Source organism: Dendrobium catenatum, unplaced genomic scaffold, assembly GCF_001605985.2.
Source record: "Dendrobium catenatum unplaced genomic scaffold, ASM160598v2 original_scaffold_26775, whole genome shotgun sequence".
NCBI classification, from domain to species: domain Eukaryota; kingdom Viridiplantae; phylum Streptophyta; class Magnoliopsida; order Asparagales; family Orchidaceae; genus Dendrobium; species Dendrobium catenatum.
Window position 1 is genome coordinate 6,359 of NW_021345234.1, and position 12,111 is coordinate 18,469.

The 12,111-nt window shown below is 28.7% G+C and overlaps 1 non-coding gene across 1 annotated transcript; it reads left to right on the plus strand.

The window, feature by feature from the left end:
* The first annotated feature begins 11,025 nt into the window (after positions 1-11,025).
* On the plus strand, positions 11,026-11,132 carry LOC114578435. The gene has a single exon (XR_003699461.1). It is a non-coding gene; the product is annotated as a small nucleolar RNA R71 (small nucleolar RNA).
* The last annotated feature ends 979 nt before the right edge of the window (positions 11,133-12,111 follow it).

A 12,111-nucleotide genomic window follows, 5' to 3' on the forward strand; every position in this document is an offset into this window, starting at 1 on the left:
ATTGTATTTCCCTATACTCTCTTAGACTTTACTTTATGGGGCACTAAAGAAATACGATTAAGATTATAAAATTTCACTTAAGTGATAAAACTCTCTAAATAATAAAATTGAGTACTAGCTATAGGAACTATATGTTCGAGGATCAAGCACCGCGGAACTCGACAAGGTGGCACTGCAACGATTTAAAATGAACTAGAATCTTGGCAATGTAATTTTGATTCAACTGTGTCACTTGCTGACTTGACATGGTTAATGATTGAAACAACTCATCTTTTAGCTGAGTTGACGTAGCTCCTCATGCTGGCAACTGCTCTACCACGGCTCTCCAAAAGTTTGAGTGCTCTAGCATTGGAATTTGAATTTTGGCGTTAATGAGAGGTAAGGATTGATGCTTTGAGGCTCATTTTCCTGAGGCTCTAATACTACAGTTCTGAATTTGGGTGTAGCAATGTTGTGTAATGCAGCAAAAACTAACCTTAGTGACATTACAACTCTTTAATATAGAGAACCTGGTGCTAAAATATATGAATCTAGCACTGGGGTGTTGTCAAATCCAACCCTGTAGCAATTATGCTGATGGCATTATTTAGCACTTATCATTTTTACATTTTTTATGAATATGTTCTGCATAAATAATATTAAAATAACATAATTTCACTAAACATACACACAATAAATAATATATAATTTACACTTAACAAATTCTCCTGGCTTAAGCTCTTGCTTATCCTCAAGCAATAGTAAAATTGACTTATTTGATCACCTAATAGCCAAAGTAAAATTGATAATTTAAAATTACTAAAATATAAGATGATACATTATAGTCTAAAAGTACTTTAGAATGATCAAAGTTACAATTCTAATTTTAAATGTCATAATAATTATCATAACTAGTCGCCATTATTATTACTTGATTTAAATATATCCATTTTGTATATAAGTGTAAAATTAACTTTTGAATATAAAAATGAATAATGTAACTTAGGGATTAATTAGTTGTGCTTGTAGTTAAATGGAAAGTTCATTAGTGCACCATCATATGTACTAGTTCACTTACAAGTCCTTATTAATTTGGGTATTAGGATGTATTTGAACTTAAGCTTTAACTGATACTAATTTTTGAAAGTATTCATATTTCTTCTTTTCATATATTTCTTTTTTAGAAATTTTCATAAATTTCATTCTTTTTTATTTTGGAGTACAAATTTAATGATTTTGAATATCAGTTTTACTTTCAACCTCTTGCAATTCTAATTTAATTTAATGTAAGAATATAATAAGATCAATCATTTCATTTTTAAGTTTACTATGATATTTCTACTAAAGTTACCCACTTCTTTTTCTTAAACTTAATTATTCCTTTTTTAATTCAATAGCCAATGTATCAATGTATATTTTCTAAATTCAAATCTAGTCAAAAGCTTACACAATAATTAATTTTTAAGCTTTTCAAATTATGAATTATTATGCATTGTTCATTCAAACTATCATCTAGAATTTTATTATTATCCTAATTGTATATAATTTTTTTTTGTTAAATTAATAATCAAAATGCTAGTATCTATAGAGGATACTATGCAATAGTTTAATTATAAAGGAATATAAATAAATATAAATAAAATAATTAATAATGCAAATTAATAGTAAACAAACATAACTAAACATAAAATATAAATCACAAAATAAAGATAGTACCACACGTAAGGGAAGAACTAAGTAACAAAAATGTTTTTTAAACATAAAAACACAAGTGGGTTACCTCCCATCAGTGTTAAGTTTATAATCATTAGCCAGACTATATCAATTATTCTATTTGAGGATGAATAAACTCAGTGATATTTCTCATACGCTCTATGTCGCCACCTAAATAAGGCATCAGTTTATGACCATTGACATTAAATTTTATAAACTTTTTTTATCCTGAATTTCAACTACTCCATAAGAAATACTTTAATAATAGTGAATGGTCAGGACCACCTAGATTTTAGTTTTCCTGAAAATAATTTTAGTTTAGAATTAAAAAGTAAAATATCCTATCTATGGGTAAATTCATTCCTTAAAAGCTTACGGTCACGTCACTTTTTAATTTTATCTTTATAAATTTGTACATTTTCTTAAGCCTTATTTCTAAATTCTTCTAATTCATTCAACTATATCAAAGTTTTTTCTTCTATTCCCATAAGAATAAAATTTAATTCTTTTATAACCTAGAACGCCTTATGCTTTAATTTTATAGGAAGGTGACAAGCTTTTCTAAAAACTAACTTATAGGGAGACATGCCAACATGGGCCTTAAAAATAGTTATATAGGCTCATAATGCATCACCTAATTTAATAGCCCAATCTTTCCTATTAGAACTAACAATTTTTTCTAGAATTCTTTTAATTTTCCTATTCTTTATTTCAGTTTGGCCACTAGTTTGGGGATGATAAGCTTTTGCAACCCTACGATGAATACCATATTTCCTTAATACTTCTGCTACTCTCTTATTGCATAAATGACTTTCCCTATCACCAATTAAAAATCTAAGCATCCCAAATCTAGAATATATATATATATATATATATATATATATATAAGCACAACCTAAGCATCAGTTCTAGGGGTTCCACTCCTTCAATTTCTTTTGATATATAGCTAACAACAATAAGAATATACTGAAATTCATAAGATTGTACAAACGGTCCCATGAAATCCAATTACCAAACATCAAATATCTCAATCTCCAAATTATAGTTCTAGAGCATTTCATTTCTTCTAGAAATATTGCCCACTCTTTGACATTGATCATATTTTCTAACATAATTATTAACATCCTTAAATAAAGTAGGGCAATAAAATTCTGATTGGAGTACCTTAAAAGCAGTTCTAAATACTACTAAATACTATAAAATTCTCTCTATAATGAGAATCATGACATTCCCTAATTTTGTGTTCTACTTGTTCCTCGGGGACACATCTCCTAATATTTTGTTCATTGCAAGCTTTAAATAAATATGGTTCATCCCAAAAATAATATTTGGCATTATGCAAGAACTTTTTTTCTAAACAAAGGATAAATTAAATGGAAGAATAATAAAATTGACAGTATCAGCATATCATGGTGATATATTTAGATGCAAAGTAAATAGTTATTCATGAGGAAAAAAGTCATTAATCTCAAGTTCATTAGATGCATGGTCTTCATTTGAAATTCTTGATAGATGGTAAACAATTTGAATTTTAATTCCTTTTTATCTAAAATTTCTACATCAAATTCTTGTAATAGAAGAATCTACCTCACCAATATAAGTTTGGTATCTTTTTTATCATAAGGTATTTGATTATAGAATGATTAGTATAAATACTTTTTTTTGTGTCAATCAAATAAACCCTAAATTTATTAAAAGAAAAAATAATGTATAGTAATTCTTTTTTAGTTTTAGTATAATTACACAGTGCAAAATTTAAGGTTCTTCTAGCATAAAAAATGATTTAGAATTTCTTATCTTGCTTTTGACCCAGAACAACACCAACATCAAAATCACTTGCATTGCACATAACTATAAACAGTAAGGACTAATCAAGAGAAATAATAATAGAGGAAATAATCAAATGATGTTTCAACATATTAAAAGCTTCAAAACATGTAGTATCAAAAATAAAATAAAAACATCCTTTTTCCAACAAATGACATCAATGTTTTGAAATTTTGGAAAAATCCTTTATATGCCTCCCATAAAATCCTACATGCCCAAGAAAGCTCGTAATTCCTTTAACAGAAGTGAATGGGGGAAGTTTCTCTATAACTTGAATTTTTATAATGTCCACCTCTATTCCTTCCTTATAAATTTTATGATCTAAAATAATACTCTCAGTCTCCATAAATTGTCATATTTTTAAATTAAACACTAATTATTTTCTCTAAACATCTTTTCAATATACAAGTTAAATGTTCAAGACAAGAATCAAACGTAGAGCAAAAATAGAGAAGTCATCCATGCAGATTTTAGTGCCCTGCTCAATTAAATTTGAAAAAAGTGGCTTCAAGCATCTTTGAAAAGTAGTAGGGGCATTGTAAAGACCAAAAAGCTTTCTCCTAAAGGCAAATGTCCCATAAGGACTAGAGAAGGTAGTCTAATCTTATTCTTCAGTTGTTATAAAAATTTGGTGATGCCATGAATAACCATATAAAAATAGTAGAATGAATGACTTACCAACCTATTTAACATCAAGTTAAGGAAAAACAATGGAAAATGATATTTTTTAGTGGCCTTATTTAGCTTCATATAATGTATGTAGATTCTCCAAACAGTGACAATCCTAGTATGAATAAGTTTATTGTGTTCATTAGTTATTATATTTAAACCATTCTTCTTAGGAACACAATAAATGGGGATCAACCAAGAACTATCTGAAATAGGATAGACATTTCCAATATCAAGCTGTTTAAGTATCTCCTTTTTGACAACTTTTTTCATAAAATTTAGACTTCTTTGAGGACCAGCTTTGATATTGAATTAGATTCTATTAAAATTCTATGCATACCGATCTAATGGCTAACTCATTTAACATCATTTAATACTAATCAAATTTTCTTCTTATTCTTTATAATCTTAAAAAAATAATCACAAGTAAAGTTAATTTTTTACCAAAAAGGCATACTTAAAATGGCTGAAAAAAACCTCAAGCTTTAAGTCAGTGGCTTCTACAAAAGGTCTCAAAGTTTTATCAAAAAATGAAGTTTCTAAAGTCTCAAACTTCTCCCTAAATATTTAATATTATCTTTAATTAATTGAATATATTCTCCTAAGTCCTCACAATCTTCATCAATATGTACTAATGATTACCCCCCTAATCTTCTAAAAATGGATAAGGGCATATGATTAATGCTAGATCCTAAATCATATAAATCTCTACCAAAAAAATTATCTCCTATAGTTATGAGAATGGTGAAGATATCAGGATCTTTTAATTTTTCAAGAAGTTTTTTTTTTTAATTATAGCACTGCACTTTTTAGGTAAGGCTGCCATTTTTAATTCTCATAACTTTATTTTCTTATTTAGAACATCCTTTATGAATTTAGCATAGGTGGGCATCTTCCCTAGTGCTTTATAGAAAGTTATGTTGATGGTTAACTTTTTAGACACTTCTAAGAACCTAGAGAATTGTCCAAATGTTATTTGATCAACCTCTGAGGAAAAGGTGGTGGTGGTCTCTCTATAACTTTTCTAATTGGTTTCTCAGTTTCATTGATGAATTCAGGTTGTTCAGTATGGGGTTCTTCCTCTAAAGATTCTTCTACATCATTATCCTTATTAGATTGATCTATGTCCTTATATGGGCCTCCTAAATCTCTCCACTCCTAAGCTAGATATTATTACATTGCTCTTCTAATTTTTTTTATTGTTGATCAACCTAGCAAGCTGCCATATCTAATCTTTTATTTTTTTGAGGGTTATAGATTGATCATACACTTAAATCTCCAATTGTGCTACTACCTCTTCTAATAGTATCTTCCTACTCAAAAATTTATAATTTTGATCAAATCTTGAAGGGTAATGCTGAGGCGCTGTAATATATGGTGCTACAGTACTCATATATTTAGGATAAATTACAGGATTAGAGTAACAATTATTCCTATATGGTCCAGTTCTAACTCCCATATTATCCAATCTCTTTGAAATTGTAACTACTTGAGTAGTAAGAATTGAAAAAGCATCTAATTCATAGAATTTAGATACTCTCTTAGGATTCACCCTATTAGCAGACCATTAAAAATATTTATAGCTGTTTCCCCTATTAGTTCATATGATTCCTAAAGTGGCTTAGACATTAAAGTTTCTCCAGTTAGCAGTATCTATGATTGATCTAAGGGATCATGCCAATCCATTATAACAATTTTGAATAACCAACCAATTGTGTACGTAAAGCATGGTGAGGGTATTTCCTTAAATTTCACCCAAATTTCATAAATTAATTATCCCTTAAACTACACAAAAGATGTGATATAATTCCTATGTTTGGCAATTTTTGAAGGTGGGAAATACTTAGTTAGGAATTTATGAGCCAACTCATTCCAACTGATTATAGAGCCTGAACATAAACATATCTTAGCTTTGTCCCTTAGATAAAATGAGAATAATCTACATCTAATAATATCATCAATAACACCATTAAACTTAAATGTTGTACATATTTCCAAGAAATTGACCAAGTATAAGTTGAGATCTTCAACATGAGTATTCCCAAAGTAAAAAAAATTAACCATTTAAATTGTGACATATTTCAGTTCAAAGTTATTAGCATGGATAGTAGGTCTATTGATACTCTGATGGATTCCTTCTACTACATGGTTAACATACTCCCTAAGAGGTCTTGAATGGTCATGATTTTGCACTAGTTTAGACATCTCCAAATTTTTTTTTTTTTTAGTTTTTCAAATTTTTGTAAAGGTCCTTTCTATTTTAGGGTCTAACAACAATGGCTCCTTAACTAGATCTACCAAGCATGCAATAATGATAAAATAACTAAAATAAAAATCATGAGCTAAATAATCAACAAAATATTTTTTTTTTGGATTTTAAAATTTTTTATGAAATAGAATAAAGATACATGGTACAAGTAGCTTTAAATATACAATTGTTTCATTAATATAGTAAAAATTACAACAGATATATTACTTCCTTGGAAATGATGCCAAAAACTTGACGGGGGCTTATAGTGAGCTTCTATGTGACTTATTGAGTTTGAAATATTCTTGGATTTTTTAATATAAAATTAATAAAATCCCACTAAAATATGTAAGTATACACGTCAAATAAAGTAATAAGGTGATAAAGTAGAGTATCAAACCCATGAGAAGTATTTTACTTAATTGTAACTTAACTACTGCTTCTTACTTCAAATGCATAACTTATCCTACTAATAAATAAATAAAAAAGATGTTTTTGAGTTTTTATCATTGAAAGAAATAATTGTAAGGAGATTTTGATACTTATGAAAATAAAGTATTTTAGACTAATAAATATAAATAACATAGTTTTCTTAATGAGACTCTTTTGATTTAAGATGTGCATCGGAGCATATGCTTTCCTAGATCTCTATCAAGCTCGTAGGAATAAAAAGAAACATTTATAGCCATCCTATAATTTTTTATATCCATATAACCTAGAATATTAAAACATCCTATGTTTAGGAATGGCAACATTACGTTTCAATACTCAATTTGTTATTTTTTTGAACAAAAATGGTAATATAGTTCCTCCATTGATCAAGAATTTTTGTCTTTGGGAAGTATCATGATCATCCAATAAGAAGGGTTTCAATTTCTTCAAATGAACGATTTGAGCACATATATATTCTAACAACTGATTGCAAATTTGATCATTCAAACCTTTCAAATCATAGATGTGGATCTCAGATCTTGCTCTTTATCATCTCTATGGGATTAGATCCTAAATTATTGTGAAAGAAGAAAATAAAGAGATTATGGAAGTTAATATTCTTACGCTTATTTCTATTGCACTGTTCATTTTAGTTCCTATTGCCTTTTTAGTTATGATATACATCAAAATAGTTAGCCAAAATGATTATTTTAAATGAAACTTGAATTATTCAGTTTTTTCAATGATTGAAAAAATGAAAAGGTTTGAAACTCTTTTTAAGTCTTAACGAATCTGAAGTATATGAGATAATATGATAATTATTCCAACATTCCTCTGTCAAGACTATACATTATACTAGATATTAATAGCACATGTGGCCATTGTATATATAAAATGAAGAATGAGGGATATTAAAAAAATTATTTTATCATTTAAGGAATAAGAGTCTGTATCAATACTTGTTATGCTTTGTATATCATGAACCTAAAACTAGAGAATTAGTCAGACATGAAAAACAGAGTAAGCAAACTCATCTTCAATTCTTTCATTGAAAGATAAGATAAAAGACAAGTAATAGAAAATTATCACTCGGAAGGATCAAATGATCTTTTCCACACTCCTTCGTCCAACCACAGAGTTTCTTACACAAATAGGCTAATATCTCTATAAGAAAAGGTATCTTACACTTTCCTAGCCTCCCTTAGACTTTACTATAAGGGGCACTAAAGAAATATACTTAACATAATAAAATTTAACTTAAGTGATATAACTCTCTAAATAATAGAACTGATAAACTATTTATAGGAAGTATATGGATGGGCTCAACCTTTGCATCACTAACAAGGTGGCACTGTGGTAGTATAAAATGAATTGACACTTCGATGCTGCAATTTTGGCTCCATTATAGTGTTGACTAACCTAGTACGGTAAATGATTGAAACATTGCATCTTTTAGCTAAGTCAACGTGGCTCCTCATGCTGAAAAATGCTATGTCATGATGCTCCATAAGTTTGAGCATTGTAGCGCAGGAATGTGAATTTTGGCGTTGAGGAAATATAAGGATCAACACTTCAGAGCTAATTTTCTTGAGGCTCTAATACTGCAATGCTGAATTTGGGTGCAATGACATTGTGTAACATTGTGACACAGACCTTAGTGACACTGTGATGCTTTAAAATAGAGAATATGTCAATGTAATGTCTAAATTTTCTACTAAGGGGTTGTGAAATCGAACATTGTGACATTGTTCAACACTTATCATTTTTGTCTTTTCATATATATTTTTTGCATAAAAACTACTAAAATAATAAATTTTTATTAAACTTACACATAATAAACAATAAACATTTTACACTTAACAATAAGTTACTCATAAGGATTAGTCGAATTTGCCATAAAGGAGCTCGACTAGGAGGTGTACTAATCCAAAATATGCTTCGCCAAGAGGGGAACCATCCCTAGAAAGATTTAACAAGGGAGATGTAATAACTCATATTTTGATCCATGTAAATACAAATGTATATATTGATGTTTTAATTAATAGTTTTATTTATACTGGTATTTATATTCATAAAAGAAATTAGGTAGCTTTGGCTATTAATTATTGAATGTTATGAAAATAATTCTTCCAAAATAGATTCTGAGGCATCATAGGAATACACTCAAATTACTGAAGCTCGCCTAAGATGAGCTTGACCAAATAATTATACACCTTAGACTTGTTTTATTAAAAAAAAAACTCACATTAATAAACCTCAATCCAAGGAGGTACTCGCCTTAGGATAAATCACCCTAAAGGATACCTTACCCCAACTATAATGAATTATAACTTAGAGGGTCCCTCATTCAAACTATAAGAGGAACACACCTAAAAACCCCATAATAACAACTTCATTAATCTTACCAATCTCTAACTCAAAAGAATTAGCTCAAGGCATTCAACTTAGTCTTTCATTCGAGAGGAACCATCAAGAGCACTTACTATAGTATCTCACCTAAGATAACCATAGTTATGTTAGATATGGTTACCCACTTGTATCTAGAGATACTTGTCCACATATTTATAATGTGTTATTTATAATTTATCTAGGTTTAACATCTATTATAGCCTTTTCAACCCTATAAATAATAGGTTGAGATGAATTTCTTGCATCATTATAATATTTTCACTATTCATACAGAGTAGTGAATTCACGAGTTCTTTTCCTTACAAACTCATTTTCATCCTACCCTTGCCATATCTTCCTATCTTAACTCTCTAAAAAGGCCATGATGTTGCCCAGAATAAATTTGAATCCAATACATACTTTTCATTATGTACACAAAGATGAATTATATACCCTTATGCACACTATCACTTATTCCAATTGTTCAATATAATGCCCAATATTTAAGAGGACATCTTAAGGATCAAGTAGGAGATATGCTATTGATAGGGGCTATGTATTAGCTCAATCTAATTCAAAAGAGAAAAAATAAGCTACTGATGAGGGCTATGGAGTTAACTTTGAATTGTATAAAAATCTATGGCTCTATCACCCCTAAATAATGCTCAATTTTTTTTAATATAAAAATAATAAAACTCCACTTAATATATGCAAATATACATGTTGAATCAAGTAATAAAGTGATAGAGTAAAGTACCAAAATTTTAATTTTAAACTAATGCGACATGACCAAGCGTAGTTTCACTATAAGCAATGCTACAGCTCTCCTTTCACTCTCAAAAATTTATTTAATTAATGACAATTATTATTATATCTAATCTACTAAGAAAATAAAAATTAAAAGTTGCTTTGCCTCCCATATAACACTAAGTTTATAGTCTTTAGCTAGACTTGCCTAGCTTTATAAATTTGGATGCGATATATTGCTACTAATCTTCAAATGATTTTATCTTGAAACATTTTCTTTTTTCCATTTGGTTAACTTCAGTATTACTAGGCAATGATCCAAGAGATCTACTATTGACTAAAATTCCAAGTTCACATAATTAGATTTCGAAGTGCATAATTGAATTATCTTGATTTTGTAATTGAGCCCCTAACTTAATCACTACATCTTCCAACAGTGATTTTATACTTCCAAGTTGATTGCTTTGATTAAATCCTAGAAGATATGCAAGTATATGATTAACAAAAAATTGATAAGGATTATTCCAATCAAATAATTGATTATTTTGATTAGACTTTCATTGATTGTTGCCAACAATATTATTTGACCAATTAAAATTAGGATGGTTCCTCCAACTTGAATAATATGTATTACACTAGGGATTATTTTGTCTTCCAATCAAACAAAAATTTTCAATCCCTTGCACATTATTATTTTCAATTAACTTTTGATCCTCTAATTGCTTGGATAATTTAGTTTTGAATTCTATACTTTCTTCTACTATACTCAACTTCTTAGAAATTGCTACAACTTGTGCCGTCAAAATTAAAAAAGCATCATATTCATATACTTCTACTACTCTCTTAAGATTTACCTTATCAACAGACCACTAAAAATTATTAGTAGCCATTACCTCTATTAGTTCATATGCTTCCTTAAACGGTTTATACACTAACGATCCTCCACCTACAACATCTATGATTGCTCCAAGATATCATACTAATCTATTATAAAATATTTAAATACCCAACCAATCATGGGTAAGGCATGGTGAGGGAATTTCGTAAGTATTTTCTTAAATCTCTCCCAACTCTCATAAATTGATTCTCCCTCAAATTGTGTAAAAGAAATGATATTACTTCTGAGTTTAACAGTCTTTGAATGTGGGAAATACTTAGCAAGAAACTTATGAACCAACTCATTCCAAGTGGTTATAGAACCTAGATGTAAAGAATTCAACCACATCATAGCTTTTTCTCTTAAAGAATAGAAACAATTGAATTCTAATAGCATCTTCACTGACACCATTATACTTAAATGTTACACAAATTTCTAAGAAATTGGCTAAGTGTACATTATGATCTTCAACAGGAGCTCCCCCAAACTGAGAATTTTTAACCATTTGAATTATGGTAGGCTTAAATACAAAATTATTTGCTTGGATCATAAGTTTATTAATATTATGAGAAATTTTATCTACTAAAGGGTTAGCATCATCCCCAAGAGGTATAGAATGATCTTGATCTAATATATGTTCACCATTTTTATAATATTTTTAGTTTTTCAAATTTTTGAAAGGGTTCTTTCTATTTCAGCATCAAACAACAAATGTTCCTTTCTATGTTTATAAAGTATATAACCATTAATATGCAATCAACAAATAGAGTAAATAAAATAACTAAAATAAAAGATACAAGTATGTATAATAATATAATTAATTCAACAATATAGTTATAATTATTAAAAATATAGAAATTCTTTATAAAAGCTATGTTATTTTGCTCTTTTGATTTTTGCAACAAAAAATAAATAATAAAATATATTTTTCAATTTTTAGTTTCTTTTGAAATAATAATCAACATTACCGAAGATTTATAATCATAACACATATTTGTAAGAATAATAATTGTAAAAGAAGTTAAATTGCAAGAAAAAAAATACTAAAAAATGAAGTAGAACGAGCACACTCGATTTTATAGTGGTTTGGTCAAAACTCTACCAGCATCCACTCTCTGGAGTCCTCTCCAGGTATTTCAGTAAATCTTTAGTGTCTCTCCTTTAGCCCCCATCAAGGCAAAATAGCCCTTACACATTCTCTTCCACTGACCCAATGCGATAGAGTACATAA